Source organism: Phascolarctos cinereus, unplaced genomic scaffold (assembly GCF_003287225.1).
Source record: "Phascolarctos cinereus isolate Bilbo 61053 unplaced genomic scaffold, phaCin_HiC Scaffold_2;HRSCAF=192, whole genome shotgun sequence".
Lineage (NCBI taxonomy): Eukaryota > Metazoa > Chordata > Mammalia > Diprotodontia > Phascolarctidae > Phascolarctos > Phascolarctos cinereus.
Genome location: NW_027555625.1, coordinates 367752839 through 367771725, shown reverse-complemented (window position 1 = coordinate 367771725; position 18887 = coordinate 367752839).

Below are 18887 nucleotides of genomic sequence, written 5' to 3'. Positions count from 1 at the left end.
TCACCGAAACACCGCCCCCGCTTCCTTTGCAGAGGAATGCAGGCATGCTTAGAGGCAGCCCCGCCTGCATCCCTGGAGCCCGGCCTAGATCTAAGGACATGTACTTTACTGTACTCAGACTGTGCTTACCTATACTCAGTGGCATGGCTCCACAGATTCTCAGTAGCCTTACATTCCCACTACCATTAGGGAGCAACGTCTCGTGCCATCTCTAGGTTGGATGTGCCATAAACACACACGCACAAGCACCCACTCACGTGCACAGATATACTCTTTCTAGCTGCCCTGTGACACAAGCTAGCCAATTCTGAGGTTGAGCCCTTTGAGAAATTCAACCGACAGCGGAGCCTTCCAAAACAGGAGGTGAGGCTGTCTTAAGCACCCAAAGGAAGTGATTCGGCTCGTGGGGTAACTGCAAAGGAAATCGAGAAGTGGTCATAGGGAGCACGGAGTGCCGCCACCAAGATTGGGAACCGGAGCTCCCTGAAAACTGCGGAGCCGGGAATGGGAGGTGCTGCCAGCCAGCAGTATGTATTTTGCTGTACTCGTACTGTGCTTTACTTATGCTCGGTGACATGGTGCAATATATTCTCATTCCAGTTATATTCCTACATTAGGGATCACCATCTCATGCCATCTCTACTTCTGGATGTGTGTATACAGGTGCCATTGACACACAGGGGTGCACAGTCATGTTAGCCAGTCTTATGTGTGTGATTCAGTATCTCAGAGTTGTCTCAGTTTGCATTTTTCTAATCAACAGTAATTTAGAGATTTTTTTTTCATATTACTATAGATAGCTTTAATTTATTTCTTGTGGTTTTTTTGGGGGTAGTTTCTATGCAGTGGGGTTAAGTGACTTGTCCAGAGTCACACAGCTAGTAAGTGTTATGTGTCAGAGGCTAGTTTTTAACTTAGGTCCTCCTGAATCCAGGTCCGGTGCTCTATCCACTGTACCACCTAGCTTCCCCCATCTTTAATTTTTTTTTCTGAAAACTTCCTGTTCATATCCCTTGACCAATTATCATTTGGGGAATTACTCTTATTCTTATAAATTTGACTTAGTTCTCTATATATTTTACAAATGAGGCCCTTATCAGACATTGGGTGTAAAATGTCTTTCCAAGTTTTCTGTTTCCCTCCTAATCTTGGTTACATTGGCTTTGTTTGTGCAAAACCTTTTCAATTTAATGTAATCAAAATTATCTGTTTTGCTTTTCATGATGTTTGATCATAAAGTGTTTTGTTCTCCTTAAATCTGACAGGTAAACTGTTCCTTGCTGTCCTAATTTACTTATAGTATCAACCTTTATATCTTAATTGTGTATCATTTTGACTTCATTTTGGTATATGTTGTAAGATTTTGATCTATGCTTACTTTCTGCCATACTAGTTTCCAGTTTTCCCAGCAGTTTTCATCAAAAACTGAGTTCTTATCCCAAAAGCGGAGGTCTTTGGGTTTTTCAAATAGTGGATTTCTATTGTTGTTGACTACTGAGTCTTGTGTACCTACCTAACTTATTCCACTGATCCACCACTCTATTTCTTAGCTAGTACCAAGTAGTTTTGATGATCAACACTTTATAATACAATTAAAGATCTGGTATGGCTAGGCCATCATCCTTTGCATTTCTTTTTATTGGTTCCCTTGATATTCTACAGCTTTTGTTCTTCCAGATAAATACTGTTATTATTTTTTCTAGCTCTGTAAACTTAAACCAAATAAAATCTGGTCATTTGATTGGTATGGCACTAAATAAGTAAATTGATATAGGTAGAATTGTTATTTTTATTTTATTAAGCTTGGCCTACCCTTGAGCAACTGATGTTTTTCCAGTTATTTAGATTTGAGTTTTTTATGTGTGAAAAGTGTTTCACAATTCTGTTCATATAATTACTGGGTTTGTTTAGGCAGGTAGACTCCTAAATATTTTATAATATCTACAATAACTTTAAATGGAATTTCTCTTTCTATCTCTTGCTGTTGGGCTTTGTTGGTAATACATAGAATTGCCAATGATTTATGTGTGTTTATTTTATATTCTGCAACTTAAAGTTGTTTATTATTTCAAGTAAATTTTTCATTTCATTCTCTAGGATTCTCTAAGTAAATCATATCATCTGCAAAGAGTGATAGCTTTGTTCTTTTACTATTCTAATACCTTCAATTTCTTTTTCTTCTGTTATTGATAAAGCTTACATTTCTAGTACCATATTGAACAACAGTGGTGATAATGCACATCCTTGTTTAACCCCTGATCTTATTGGAAATGTTTCTAGCTTATCTCCTTTACATAGAATGCTTGCTGAAAGTTTTAGGTAGATGCTACTTATCATTTTAAGGAAGACTCCATTCATTCCTATGCTGTCTAGTGTTTTTAGTAGGAATGGATGTTGTATTTTGTCAAAAGCTTTTTTTGCATCTATTGAGATGATCACGTGGTTTCTGTTAGTTTTGTTCTTGAAATGATCAATTATGCTGATAGCTCTCCTAACACTGAAGGAGCCCTGCATTCTTGGTATAAATCATATCTGGTCATAGTGTATTATTCTCATGATAAGTTGCTGTAATCTATTTGTTAATATTGTATTTAAAAATTTTGCATCTATATTCATTAGAGAAATTGGTCTTTAATTTTCTTTCTCTGTTTTGACTCTTCCTGATTTAGGTATCAGCACCATATTTGCATCATAAGAAGAATTTGGTAAGACTCCTTCTTCACCTATTTTCCCAAATAGTCTATATAGTATTGGAATTAATTGTTCTTTAAATGTTTGACAGAATTCACTTGTAAATCCATCTAGCCATGGAGATTTTGTCCTAAACAGTTCATCCATGGCTTGTTCAATTTCTTTTTCTGAGATGGGGTTATTTAAATATTTTACTTCCTCTTCTATTAATCTGGGTAATTTATACTTTTGTAAATATTCATCCATTTCACTAAGACTGTCAAATTTATTGACATAAAGTTGGGCCAAATAGTTTATAATTATTGTTTTAATTTCCTCTTCATTGGTGATGGATTCACTCTTCTCATTTTTGATACTGGTAGTTTGGTTTTCTTCATTTTTAAAATTAAATTAATTAAAGGTTTATATATTTTATTCATATTTTTCATAAAACCAGCTCTTAGTTTTATTTATTAGCACATTAGTTTTCTTGATTTCAATTTTATTCATCCCTCCCTTGGTTTTCAGTATTTCTAATTTGATACTTAATTGAGGATTTTTAATTTGTTCTTTTTCTCATTTTTGTTTTTGGGGTTTTGGGGGTTTTTTTTGTTGTTGTTGTTTTTAGTTTCATGCCCAATTCATTGATCTCCTCTTTCTCTATTTTATTCATGTAAGCATTTGGACATATAAAACTTCCACTAGGAGTTATTTTCACTGCATCCCATTTTGTCATTCTCTTGAATGAAGTTATTGATTGTTTCTATGATTTGTTGTTGGACCCATTCATTCTTTAGGATTAGATCATCTAGCTTCTAATTAATTTTTATCTATCATTCCATGATCCTTTCTTACTTGTAATTTTTTTGCATTATGATCTGAAAAGGATGCATTTAATATTTCTGCCTTTCTGCATTGGATTATGACGTTTTTATGCCCTAGTACATGGTCAATTTTTGTGTATGTGCCATGTACCACCGAGAAAAATGGATATTCTTTTCTATCTCCATTCAGTTTTCTGCAGAGGTCTACCATATCTAGCTTTCTAAAATTCTATTCACCTCCTTAACTTCTTTCTTGTTCATTTTGTTTCTAGATTTATGTAGTTTAGAGATGGGAAGGTTGAGGTCCCCCACTAGTATAGTTTTGCTGTCTATTTCTTCCTGTAACTCCCTGAACTTCTCCTCTAAGAATTAGGATGCTATACCACTTGGTGCATATATATTTAGTAATGATATTACTTCATTGTCTTTGGTGCCTTTTAGCAGGATGTAGTTTCCTTCCTTATCTCTTTTAATGAGATCTATTTTTGCTTTCGCTTTATCTGAGATCAGCATTGCTACTCCTGCTTTTTTTTCTCTCCAGCTGAAGCATAATATATTCTATTCGTCTTTTACCTTTACCCCATATATATCCCTCTATTTCAAATGTGCTTCCTGTAAACAACATATTGTAGGAGTATTGTTTTTAATCCTTTCTGCTATCCATTTCCATTTTATGGGAGAGTTCATTCCATTAACATTCATAATTATGATTATTATCTGTGTCTTTTTCTCCATCCCATTTTCCCCGGTGTATGATTTTCTTCCTCCTTTCTCCCTTTCCTTCCTCACTAGTGTTTTACTTTTGACCACTGCCTCCCTCAGTCCCACCTCCCTCAGTCCTCCATCCTTTCTATTTGCCCCCTCCCTTTTCCTCCCCCTTACCTTACTACTTCTTCCCTCCCTTCTATCCCCACCTTTCCTTTTCTTTACCCTTTCCTCTCCTGCCTATAAGGCAAGTTGAATTTCCATGCATAACTGAGTATGTTATTTCCTTGTTGAGCTAAATCAGATGAGAATAAAGTTCAAATAATGCTCATCTCCCTTCCTCTTTTCCTCTACTGTAGTATGTCTTTGTGCCTTGCAATGTGATGTAATTTACCCTTTTCTGCTTTCTCCTTTCCTCTTCTCCCATTACAGTTCTTTTTCACCGCTTCATTAGGCTTTTTTTTAATCATCACATCAAAGTCATCTTAAACCCACCCTCCCTCTATGTATATCCCTTCTAAATGTCATAATAGACTCGAGTTATAAGTATCATCTTCCCATGTAGGGATGTAAACAGTTTACCCTTACTGAATAACATGTTTTCCCATTTTTCCTGTTCACCTTTTTATGCCTGTCTTGAGTCTTGTATTTGAAGATCAAATTTCAAACTTGAAGATTAAATTTTCCACTGCGATCTGGTCTTTTCATCAGTAGAGTCAGGAAGTCCCTATTTCACTGAATGTCCATCTCCTCCCCTAAATGATTATGTTCAGTTTTGCTGGGTAGTTGATCCTTGGTTGTAATCCAAGCTCCTTTGCCTTACAGAATATCATATTCCAAGCCCTCTGATCTTTTAATGTAGAAGCTGCAAGGTCCTGCATAATCCTCACTGTGGTTCCATGATAATTAAATTCTTTCTTTCTGGCTGCTTGCAGGATTTATTTCCTTGTCCTGATAATTCTGGAATTACAATATTCCTTGGCGTTTTAAATTTGGGATCTCTTCCAGGAGGTGATCAGTGGATTCTTTCAATGAATATTTTACCTTCTAGTTCTATGGCCCCAGGCAGTTTTCCTTGATGATCTCCTGAAAGATGCTGTCCAGGCTCTTTTTTCATCATGGCTTTCAGGTAGACGAATAATTCTTAAGTTATCTCTCCTGGATCTATTTTCCAGGTCAATTGTTTTTCCAATGAAGAATTTTACATTTTCTTTTATTTTTTTCATTCTTTTGATTTTGCTTTCACTGATTCTTGACGTCTCATAGAGTATTTATCTCCATTTGCCCAATTCTAATTTTTCTTGAGATTCATTAATTTATTTATTTTTAGTTTTCAACATTCACTTGCACAAGATTTTGAGTTCCAAATTTTCTTCCTATCTCATCCCTCTCCCATCCCCAAGATAGCGTGCCTTCTGAATACCCTTTCCCCTAATATGCCCTTCCTTCTATCTCCCCACCCCCCTCTCTTATCCTCTTCCCCTTCTATTTTCCTGTAGGGCAGGATAGATTCCTATACCCCATTTACTGTATATTTTATTTCCCATTTGCAGGTGAAAACAATTTTTTAATATGTCTTTTTAAAACTTTGGGTTCAAAATTTTCTCCCTTCCACCCACCCTCATTGAGAAGGCAAGTAACTCAATACAGGTTGTACATGTTTAGTCATGAAAAACACTTCCATAGTAGTCATATTGTGAAAAACTAACTATATTTCCCTTCATCCTATCCAGCCCCGCATTTATTCTATTCTCTCTTTTGACTCTGTCCCTCCTCAGATGTGTTTGCTTCTGATTACTCCCTCCCCCAATCTTCCCTCCCCTCTATTATGCCCCCACTCTTTCATCCTCTTACCTCCCATTTTCCTGTAGCATAAGATAGATTTCCATGCCCAATTGAGTGTGTATGTTATTCCTTCCTTAAGCCAAATCTGATGAGAATAAGATTCACTCATTCCCTCTCACCTTCCCCCACACTTCCCCACTGTAAAAGCCTTTTCTTGTCTGTTTTATGTGAGATAATTTACCCCATTCTACCTCTCCCTTTCTTCTTCTCCCAGATTATGCTCACCCATATTTTTATTCTCCAGATATCACCCATTCATCTTCAACTCACTCTGTACCCTCTATCTATCAATCTATCTATATATATAATTTTTCCCCTCCAACTACTGTAATACTGACAAAGGTCTCATGAGTTAAAAATATCATCTTTCCATGTAGGAATGTAAATAGTTCAACCTTAATAAGTCCCTTGTTGTTTCTCTTTTCTTTTTATCTCTTCATGACTCTCTTGAGACTTGTATTTGAAAGTCAAATTTTCTATTCAGCTCTAGTCTTTTCATCAAGAATGCTTGGAAGTCCTCTATTTCATTGAATGTCCAGTTTTCCCACTGAAGGATTATACTCAGTTTTGCTGTGTAGGTGATTCTTAGCTGTAATCCTATCTCCTTTGCACTCCAGAATATTATATTCCAAGCCTTCTGGTCCCTTAATGTAGAAGCTGCCAAATCTTGTGTTATTCTGATTGTGTTTCCACCATACTTGAATTATTTCTTTCTGGCTGCTTGCAATATTTTCTCCTTGACCTGGGAACTCTGGAACTTGGCTACAATATTCCTAGGAGTTTTCCTTTGGGGATCTCTTTCAGGAGGTAATTGGTGGATAATTTAAATTTCTATTTTACCCTCTGGTTCTAGAACCTCAGGGCAGTTTTCCTTGATAATTTCTTGAAAGATGATGTCTAGGCTCTTTTTTTGATCATGGCTTTCAGATAGTCCAATAATTTTACAATGATCTCTCCTGGATCTATTTTCTAGGTCAGTTGTTTTTCCAATGAGATATTTCAAATTGTCTTCTATTTTTTCATTCTTTTGGTTTTGTTTTACAATGTCTTAATTTCTTATAAAGTCACTAGCTTCCAATTGCCCCAGTCTAATTTTTAAGGAAGTACTTTCGTCAGTGAGCTTTTGGACTTCCTTTTCCATTTGGCAGATTCTACTTTTTAAGTCATTCTTCTACTCATTGGTTTTTTGGACCTCTTTTGCCATTTGGGTTAGGCTATTTTTAAGGTGTTACTTTTTCAGTAATTTTTTTGGGGGGGCGCCTCTTTTAGCAAGCTTATGACTTGTTTTTCATGTTTTTCTTGCACCACTCCCATTTCTCTTCCCAGTTTTTCCTCTACTTCTCTTACTTGCTTCTCTAAATCCTTTTTGAGCTCTTCCATAGCCTGTGACCAATTTATATTTTTCTTGGAGGCTTTGGATGTAGAAGTTTTAACTTTGTTGTCTTCTTCTGGTTTTGTATTTTGATATTCTTTGTCACAAAAAAACCCCAAAGATTCTATGGTCTGACTCTTTTTGTGCAGTTCGCTCATAATCCCAGCCAATTACTTGAGTTTTAAACTCTTTGTTAAGGTAGGGGTCTGATTCCAGTGTGGAGAATGTACTTCTCCAAGCTTCAGGGGTTTTGTGCAGCTGTTTTCAGAGATACTTTTAGGGACTTATAAATTTTCAGTTCTTCCAAGGTGGTAAGATCAAGGGCTAGGTGTTTACTTCTTTCCTGGCCTGGGACGTGGTCTATGAGTGACCATAAGCCCTCTTTTCTGTCTTGGAACTGTGAGGAGGATTCACTCTACACCACCACAAGCTCCACCATGCCAGCACTCTTCCTTGCCCCACAATTGCCACTCAGAACTGTGACCCAGATACAAGCACAGGCAAAGCAAGATAATCCTACCTCAGCACCAGCAGAGAGATCCCTGCAATCCCCCTCTGATCAGCCACTCTATTCCCCCTCAGTCTGTGGTCCAGAAGTTCTGGAAGCAGCCACTGCCCCAGGGCTGCGGCAGGTCTGGGGCTGGAACCAAGCTTCCCTCTCCCAGTGGTCACAGACTTTTCCTACTGGTCTTCTAAATTGTCTTTGGCATTTGTGGGTTGAGAAGTGTGAAAACCACCACAGCTGCCCATGATTCAGTCCTCTGAGGCCTGTTCCAGGTTTGCTGAGGTCTGGTCTTTGCCTGAATGCCCAGGCCAAACTGTGTTCCTCTACCAGCCTGGTGTAATAGACTTTTCTAATTAAACATTCAGGTTGTCTTGGGCTGGAAATTTCTTTCACTCTGTCTTTTTGTGGGTTTTGCTGCTCTAGAATTTGTTTATAGCCATTTTTACAGATATTTGGAGGTGTTTGGGGTGAGAGCTCAAGAAAATCACTGTTTTTACTCCACCTTCTTGGCTCTGCCCACTCCAATTCTAATTTTTAATGAATTGTTTTATTCAGTTAGCTTTTGTACCTCCTCTTCAATTTGGTCCATTGTACCTCTTTGGGAGTTCTTCTCTTCAGTGAGTTTTTGTGCTTCCTTTTCCATTTGGCCAATTCTACTTTTTTTTTTTGCTTAGGAAGTTGGGGTTAAATGACTTGTCCAAGGTCACACAGCTAGTCAGTATCAAGTGTCTGAGGCCGGATTTGAACTCAGAACCTCCTGACTCCAGGGCCAGTGCCCTATCCACTGGGCCACCTAGCTGCCCTGGCCAGTTCTACTTTTTAAGAAGTTGTTTTCTTCAGTGTCCTTTTTTCCCATTTTGTCAACTGAATTTGTAAATGATTTGTTCAGTTTTTCTTCTACCTCCCTCATTTGACTTTTGACATTTTTCTTGAGCTCTTCCAGGAAGGCTTTTTGGACTTCAGAACAGTTCATATTCCCCTCTGAGATTTCATATGTGGCTATATTGACAATGTTATCCTCTTCTGAATTTGTGTTTGATTCCCTGTCACCAAGACACTTTTTTGTAGTCATTGTTTTTCTGTGTTGCTTCTTGTTCATGCAGTTTGCTTTTTTTCCCCTGGCTTTCAAAGTTGATGTCTGCTTCTGGGACACAGGGGGCACTTTCTCAGGCTTCTTGTGCTTGGGGCTAGGGGCCTGGTTACTGGTTTGCTGAGGTGGGGCTTGCCATTGGCTTTCTGGGACATCTCATTTCCTGTACTGGTCCCCTTCAGCCACAGCAAAAGGGACCTTTCCTGTTAATCCCTGTAGCCTCACAAGCTTAAGGACTGCTATATCTAGTCTTTTTGCTGACTCTACTATTTCAGGATTTTCCCTGGAGGAATATTCTCTGAGTTTTTCCAGATGAATAAGGGAGGGTGAGCGCTTACTGTTTACTCCACCATCTTGGCTCCAGGAAGTCTGAATAGACACCTTTCAAACATTCAGTACGTGAGCTAATAGCTTCAGGAGCAGTGCTGCCACTTCTCCTGCTGCTACTGCTGCTGATTCAGTCACTCCTGAAGCCTATTCCTGGTTTGCTGGTGCAAGGGCTGTATTGGCATGACCTGTAGCCCTGTGCTAGACTGCACTTCCCTCACCCAGTTCTGACAGATTCCTCCTGCTGACCTTCTAAGTTGTCTCTGGTTTCCATGGGCTGTGAAGACTGGAACACGCCACTGATGCTGGCGAAGCAGTCCCCCAAAGCCTATTCCACCTTTGCTTAGGCCAAGTCTGCTGCTGCACCCTGTGTGCTGATGCTCCTCTCTCAGGTTAGAGCAACAGACCTTTCTTGTTGATCTTCCAGTTTGTCTTCAGCTAGATATCTGCCTCACTCTGCCTCTTTGTGAGTACTGACTCTCTAGAATTTGTTCAGAGTCACTTTTTAGAGGTACTTGAAGAAATTTTGGGGAAAAGAGAGCTCAGGCCAATACTTGTAATTCTTAAAAATCATATCACTGATAGTACAGCGAGAAGGAATATACATAAACAAAGGGTATTGATGTAAGATGAATTTGAGGGAATGACATAAAAATAAGGGATGAGAAAGAGGAGTACACTGGGTGCAGAAGGAAGGGATAGCTAGAATGGGATAAATTTTTTCACATGTAGAGACAAGAAAGACCTAGCAAAGTGGAGGGGAAGATGGGATGGTGGATGATGAGCATCATTTGAACCTTACTCTTATCAGTATTGGCTCAAACAGGGAATAATATACACAATCAATCAAATATAGAAATCTGTCTCATTCAACAGGGAAGTAGGAGGGGAAAAGATTAAGTAAGGGGGAGGACTGACAGAATGCAGGGAAGATTTAGGGAGGTGGCAGACAGAAGCAAAACACTGCTAAAGAGAGAAAGAGTGAAAAGAGAGTGAGGACAAACAAGAGGAGGAATAGGATGGAAGGACATACATAGATAATAGCCATAACTGTGAATGTGAATGTGATGAACTCTCCCATAAAACAGAAGCAGATAGGACAGTGGATCAAAACCCAGAATCCTACAATATGTTATTTACAAGAAACACACTTAAAGCAGAGAGAGACACACAGAGTAAGTTAAAGGGCTGGAGCAGAATCTATTATGCTTCAGCTGAAGTAAAAAAAAAGCAGAGGTAGCAATCTTGATCTCAGACAAAGTAAAAGCAAAAATAAACCTAAGTAAAAGAGACATGGAAGGAAACTACATCTTACTAAAAGGTACCATAAACAATGAAACAATATCAATACTAAACAAATATGCCCAAGGTTGTATAGCATCAAATTCTTAAAGGAGAAGTTAAGTGATATACAGGAAGAAAAATTCAGTAAAACTATATTAGTGAAGGACCTCAGCTATCCTCTCTCAGAACTTGATAAATCCAATAAAAATAAACTAAGGAGGTAAATAAAATATTAGAAAAGTTAGCCATGACAGACCTTCAGAGAAAGCTGAATTGGAACAGAATGGAATATACATTTTCCTCAACAGCATGTAGCACCTATATAAAAATTGACCATGCAACAGGGTATAAAAACCTCAAAATCAAATGTAGAAAGGCAGAAATATTAAATGCTTTGGATCATAATGCAAGAAAAATCACATTCAACAAAGGGCAGTGGAATGATACATTAAAATTAATTGGAAATGAAATAATCTAATCCTAAAGAACAAATGGGTCAAAGAATAAATCATAGAAGCAATCAATGATTTAATTATTGCTTTATTTATTGATTGATTTTTTTAGGCAATGGGGTTAAGTGACTTGCCCAGGGTCACACAGCTAGTTAAGTGTTATGTGTCTGAGGCTGGATTTGAACTCAGATCCTCCTGATTCCAGGGCGGGTGCTCTATCCACTGCACCATCTATCTGCCCCAATTAATGATTTAATTAAAGAGAACAGCAACAATAAGACAATGTACCAAAATTTTTGGGATGCAGCCAAAGCACTACTTAGGGGAAATTTTATTTCTCTAAATTCTTGCATCGACAAAATGAAAAAAAGAACATCAGGCATACAATTAAAAAAAAAGACAGAAAAAGAACAAATTAAAAATCCCCAATTGAGCACCAAATTGGAAATTCTGAAAACAAAATTGGGACTGATAAGATAGAAAGCAAAAAAAAAATGAAACTATTGAGCTAATAAATAAATCTAGGAGCTGGTTTTCTGAAAAAACCAATAAGATAGATAAGCCACTAATTAATTTAATTTGAAAAGGAAAGAAAACAAACATAATATCCAGCATCAAAAATGAAAAGAGTGAAATCATCACCAATGAAGAACAAACTAAATCAACCATTAGGAAATATTTTGTCCAATTATATACCAATAACTCTGGCAATCTGAGTGAAATCAATGAATATTTATGAAGATGTAAATTACTTATATTAACAAATCAGGAAATAGAATGCCTAAGTAACCCTGTCTTAAAAATGCAATTGAACAAGCCATTAGTTAACTCCCTAGGAAAAAAATATCTAGGGCCAGATGAATTCAAGAGTGAATTCTACCAAACATTTAAGGAACTAGTAATTGCAATACTACCTAAACTATTTGGAAAAATAGGCCAAGGTATCCTACCAAACTCCTTTTCTGACACAACTATGGTGCTGATAACTAAATCCAGAAGAGATAAAATAGAGAGAGAAAATTATAAATCAATTTCCCTAATGAATACGGATGCAAAAATTTTGATGAAAATACTAGCAAGGTGATTACAGCAGTATATCACAAGGATTATACAATATGACCAGATGGGATTTATGCCAGGAATGCAGGGTGGGTTCAATATTAGGACAACTACCAACAAAATTGATCATATCAATAAAAAACCTAACAGAAATCATACGATTATCTCAACAGACACTGAAAAAGCTGTTGACAAAATACAGCACCCATTCCTATTTTAAAATGCTACAGAGCATAACAATAAAGGTAGTGCTCCTTAAAATGATAAGCAGTACCTATCTAAAATTATCAGCAACTATTATCTGTAATGGGGATAAGCTAGAAACCTTCCCAATAAGATCAAGGGTGGAGCAATGATGCCCATCCCCACTACTATTATTAAATATAGTACTAGAAATATTAGCTACATTGCTACATAAATATTGCTATTGCAATAAGAGAAAAAAAAGAAACTGAAGGAATTTGAATAGACAACGAGGAAACAAAACCATTACTTTTGGCAGATGATATACTTAGAAAATCCTAAAGAATCAACTAAAAAATTACCTGAAATAATTAACAACTTCATCAAAATTGCAAACTATAAGATAAATACACATAAATAATCAGCATTTTTATATGACCAAAAAGACCACCAGCAAGAGACAGAAAGAGAAATTCCATTTAAAGTAACTGTAAACAATATAAGGTACTTGGGCGTCTGCCTCCAGGAGCCAAGATGGTGGAGTAAAAAGATAGCTGCTCTCACCCTCCCTTATCAACCTCTGAAAACCCAGAAAATATCAACCCAGAAAAAACCCTGAACCAGAAGAAAGATGGGGAGCATCAGAGCTCCAGCCCCAGGTAGCTTAAGGGAAAAGCCCCTCTTACCCTGGGGAAGGGGAGCAGTACTGAACGGGAGGCATTCCAGCCAGCTAGCAGAATGCCTCACTTTAGCACACCAGGAGGAGATCCTAGTGCCTCGGCATTCTACAGCAAATGGGTCTCCCAGTGCCTCAGCAAAAATAAGGGAAGCAGCACTACAAAGGGCCCCAGGTGGATAAACACCCTGCAGCATTCATCTGAAAGGAGCTGAAGAAAGCAATGTAGAGTTGCCCGGTAACTCCAGGTAAGCTGTCAGAACCCTACAGTCTCCAACTGCCAACCAGGAGGAGATCCTGAAGACCAGGTGGTGGAGTAGGCAAACACCAACACCTAGACCTCTGAGTGCCTCAGTGAGGGAGGGGGAACTGTTGGAAACCAGCTCAGAAAACCACCAGGTGCCTCGGCATTCTACAGCAAAGGAGCCTCCCAGTGCCTCAGCAGATCTAAGGGAGGCAGCACTGCAAGGGGACCCAGGTAGGGAAACACCCTGCAACACCCACTTAAAAGGAGCCGAAGAAAGCTAAAGGAAAGGAAAAGTAGGCAACCTAGAATTGCCTGAAAATTCCAGCCTTGCTGATTCCAGCCCAACACCAAGTAAGCTGCCAGAACCCTATAGCCTACAATTGCCAACATAAGAGGCCCCAGCACACATAGCCAGTGACCAAGACCTAGGCTCCCAACACAAGAAGCTTGGGTCAGTGCCCCTCTGCTCCTCAGCACTAGAGCACAATCTCTTTAAAGGCCAAGGAATAAAGAAACACCATGAGTAAAAAGAAACATACCATAGATTCATATTATGAGGAGAGTGAAGATCAAGACAGAAATTCTGAAGAGGACAACATTGTCTACAAACCCACATCTGCAACATCAAAAGGGAATATGAACCATAGACAATGAAGTAATATCATTACTAAATATATATGCACCAAAAGGTATAGCATCCTAATTGTTAGGGAGTTGTAGGAAGAAATAGACAGCAAATATGAAGCCCAAAAAGGCTTCTTAGAAGAGCTCAAGAAGGATTTTAAAAGTCAAATGAAATAGGTAGAAGAGTCCTTTAAAAATACAATTGGCCAATTGGGGAAAAAGTACACTGAAGAAAACAAGTCCCTAAAAAACACAATTGGCAAACTGGAAAAAAAAAAGTACACTGAAGAAAACAAATCCCTAAAAAACACAATTGGCCAATTGAGAAGGAAGTACAAAAACTAACAGAAGAAAACAATCTGTTAAAAATTAGAATTGAACAAATGGAAGCTAATGACTGTATGAGAGAGCAAGAATTAGTCAAACAGAAACAAAAAAAATGAAAAAAATAAATGAAAATATAAAATACCTCATAGGTAAAACAACTGACCTGGAAAATCGATCCAGGAGAGACAACTTAAAAATTATTGGACTACCTGAAAATCATGATGAAAAAAAGACCCTGGATGGTATCTTTCTGGAAATCATAAAGGAAAACTGCCCTGAAGTCCTGGAACCAGAAGGTAAAATAACCATAGAAAGAATCCACCCATCACCACCTGAAAGAGATCCCAAATTGAAACACCAAGGAATATAATAGCAAAATTCCAAAATTACCAGATGAAAGAGAAGGTGCTGCAAGCAGCCAGAAAGAAACAATTTAAATATCATGGAACCACAGTCAGGATTACACAGGACCTTGCAGCTTCTACATTAAAAGACCACAGGGCTGGAACATGATATTCTGTAAGGCAAAGGAGCTTGGAATTGCAGCCAAGGATCAACTACTTAGAAAATGAGCATGATCAAGGGAGGAGATGGATATTCAATGAAATAGGGACTTCCAAACTTTCCTGATAAAAAGACCAGAGCTCAACAAAAAATTTGATCTTTCAAGTACAGACTCAAGAGGACATAAAAAGGTAAATGGGACAGAAAGATACAATATGTTGTTAATAAGGGGCTGTTTACATCCCTACAAGGGAAGATGACACTTGCAACTCTTGAGAACTGTATTGTTATTACACCATTAAAGGAGTATACATAAAGGGGTGGATATTAGTTGACTTTAAATAATGATAAAAAAATCTAATCAAGTGGGTTAAATGGATCCAAATAAGTGGATATCTGATCTAGAAAATGTACTGAGAAAGGAGGAGGCAGACAAGGGTAAATTACATTACAGGAAAAGACAAAAATCCTATTACAGCAGAGGGAAAGAAGGGAGGGTGAGCATTGTTTGAACCTTACTCTCATCAGATTTGGCTCAAGAAGGGAATAACATAATCAGTTAGGTATAGAAATCTAACTTGCCCTATAGGCAGTAGGTGTGAAAGGGGGAAAGAAAAGGGAGAGGGGATACAAGAGAGGGAAGAAGCAGTAAGGGTAAAGAAGGAAGAAAAGGGAAAGGGATAATAGAAGGAGGAGGACTGAAGGAGGCGGTGGTTAAAAGCAAAACACTAGTGGGGGAAGGAGAAGGAAAAGAAAAGCATAAAAGAAAAAAGGATGGAGAAAAAGACACAGAATCATAACTGTGAATGTGAATGGGATGAACTCTCCATAAAATGGAAGCAGATGCAGAATGGATTAAAAACCATAATCCTAAAATATGTTGTTTACAGGAAACACATTTGAAAAAGAGTGACACATACAGGGTAAAGGTAAAAGGCTGGAGCAGAATATATTATGCTTCAGCTGAAGTAAAAAAAGCAGGGGTAGCAATCCTGATCTCAGACAAAGCAAAAGCAAAAATAGATCTTATCAAAAGAGATAAGGAAGGAAACTACATCCTGCTAAAAGGCACCATAGACAATGAAGTAATATCATTACTAAACATATATGCACCAAATGGTATAGCATCCAAATTCTTAGAGGAGAAGTTCAGGGAGTTACAGGAAGAAATACACAACAAAACTATACTAGTCAGGGACCTCAACCTCCCCCAGCTTTGAACTAGATAAATCTAACCACAAAATAAAAAAGAAAGAAGTTAAGGAGGTGAATAGAACATTAGAAAAGTTAGGTATGATAGACCTCTGGAGAAAACTGAATGGGGATAGAAAGGAATACTTTTTTCTCGCAGTACATGGCACATACAAAAATTGACCATGTACTAGGGCATAAAAACCTCACAATCCAATGCAGAAAGGCAGAAATATTAAATGCATCCTTTTCAGATCATGATGCAATAAAAATTATATGTAATAAAGGGCCATGGAAAGATAGACTAAAAAAAAATTGGAAACTAAATAATCTAATCCTAAAAAATGATTGGGTCAAACAACAAATCATAGAAACAATCAATAATTTCATTCAAGAGAATGACAATAATGAGACAACATACCAAAACTTATGGGATGCAACGAAAGCAGTTCTTAGGGGAAGTTTTATATCTCTAAATGCTTACATAAATAAAACAGAAAAAGAGGAGATAATGAATTGGGCATAACTAAAAAAACTAGAAAAAGAACAAATTAAAAATCCTCAATTAAACGCCAAATTAGAAATGTAAAAAACCAAAGGAAAAAATAATAAAATTGAAATTAAGAAAACTATTAAACTAATAAATAAAACTAAGAGCTGGTTTTATGAAAAAAAAAAAAAATAGATAAACCTTTGGTTAATTTAATTAAAAAAAAGAAAGAAGAAAACCAAATTACTAGTATCAAGAATGAAAAGGGTGAAGCTACCACCAAGGAAGAGGAAATTAAAACAATAATTAGGAATTATTTTGCCCAACTCTATGTGAACAAATTTTAAAATCTTAGCAAAATGGATACATATTTACTAAAATATAAATTTCCCAGAGTAACAGAAGAGGAAGTAAAGTACTTAAATAATCCCATCTCAGAAAAAGAAGTTGAACAAACCATTGATGAACTCCCTAGGAAAAAATCTCCAGGGCCAGATGGACTTACATGCAAATTCTATCAAACATGACTAGGTAGGATTTATGTTGGGAATGCAGGGCTGGTTCAATATTAGGAAAACTATCAGCATACTTGAGCATATCAACACCAAAACCAACAGAAACCACATGATCATCTCAACAGATGCAGAAAAAGCTTTCGACAAAATACAACACTCATTCGTATTAAAAGCACTAGAAAGCATAGGTATGAATGAAGTCTTCCTTAAAATAATAAATAGCATCTATCTAAAACCTCCAGCAAGCATAATATGTAATGAGGACAAACCAGAAGCATTTCCAATAAGATAGGAGGTGAAACAAGGATTCCATTATCACCACTATTATTAAATATCATATTGGAAACATTAGCTTTAGCAATAAGAGAAGAAAAATAAATTGAACGTATTAGAATAGGCAAAGAAGAAACAAAGCTATCACTCTTTGCAGATGACATGATGATATACTTAGAGAATCCTAGAGAATCAAGTAAAAAACTACTTGAAATAATAAACAACTTTAGCAAAGTTGCAGGCTATTAAAATAAACCTACATAAATCATTGGCAATTATATGCATTACCAACAAAGCCCAACAGCAAGAGATAGAAAGAGAAATTCCATTTAAAGTTACTGTAGACATTATAAAATATTTAGGAATCTATCTCCTGAAATAAACCCAGGAACTCTATGAACACAATTACAAAACACTTTTTATACAAATCAAGTCAGATCTAAATAATTGGAAAAACATCAATTGCTCATGGTTAGGCTTAGCTAATATAATAAAAATGACAATTCTACCTACACTAATTTACTTATTCAGTGCCATACCAATCAAACTACCAAAAAATTATTTTATAGAGTTAGAAAAAAATAATAACAAGATTCATTTGGAAGAAACAAAAGGTCCATAATATCAAGGGAACTAATGAAAAGAAGTGCAGGGGAAGGTGGCCTAGCAATTCAAGATTTTAAATTGTATTATAAAGCAGCAATCATCAAAACTGCTTGGTACTGAGTAAGAAATAGAGTGGTGGATCAGTGGAATAGGCTAAATATGCAAGACACAGTCGTCAAAGACTACAGTAATCTATTATTTGATAAACCCAAAGACCCCAGCTTCTGGGATAATAACCCACTCTTTGAAAAAAAAAAACTGCTGGGAAAACTGGAAAAGAGTATGGCAGAAACTAAGCATAGACCAAAATCTCACACCATATACCAAAATAAAGTCAAAATTGGTTCATGATTTAGATATAAAGGCTGATACTATAAGCAAACTGGGAGAACAAGGAATAGTTTACCTATCAGCTCTATGGAGAACAGAAGAATTCATGACAAAAATAGGAGATAAAGAACATTACAAAAAGCAAAATGGATAATTTTGATTACATTAAATTGAAAAGTTTTTGCACAAACAAAGCCAATGCAACTAAGATTAGAAGGAAGGCAGAAAATTGGGAAAGAATTTTTACAACCAGTCTCTCTGATAAGAGCCTCATTTCTAAAATATACAGAGAATTAAGTAAAATTTATTAGAATACAAGCCATTCCCCAATTGATAAATGGTCAAAGGATATGAACTGACAGTTCTCAGATGAAGAAATTAAAGCCATCTATAGTCACATGAAAAAAATGCTCTGAATCATTATTGATTAGAGAAATGCAAATCAAAACAACTCTGAGGTACCACATCACACCTATCAGATTGGCCAACATGACAAAACAGGAAAATGATAAATGTTGGAGAAGATGTGCGAAAATTGGAACACTAATGCATTGTTGGTGGAGTTGTGAAATGATCCAACCATTTTGGAGAGCAATTTGGAACTATGCCCAAAGAGCTATAAAAATGTGCATATCCTTTGACCCAGCAATACCACTTCTAGGGCTATATCCCAAAGAGATCATACAAATGGGAAAAGGACCCACGTGTACAAAAATATTTATAGCAGCTCTTTCTGTGGTGCAAAGAATTGGAAATTGAGAGGATGCCCATCAATTTGGGAATGGCTG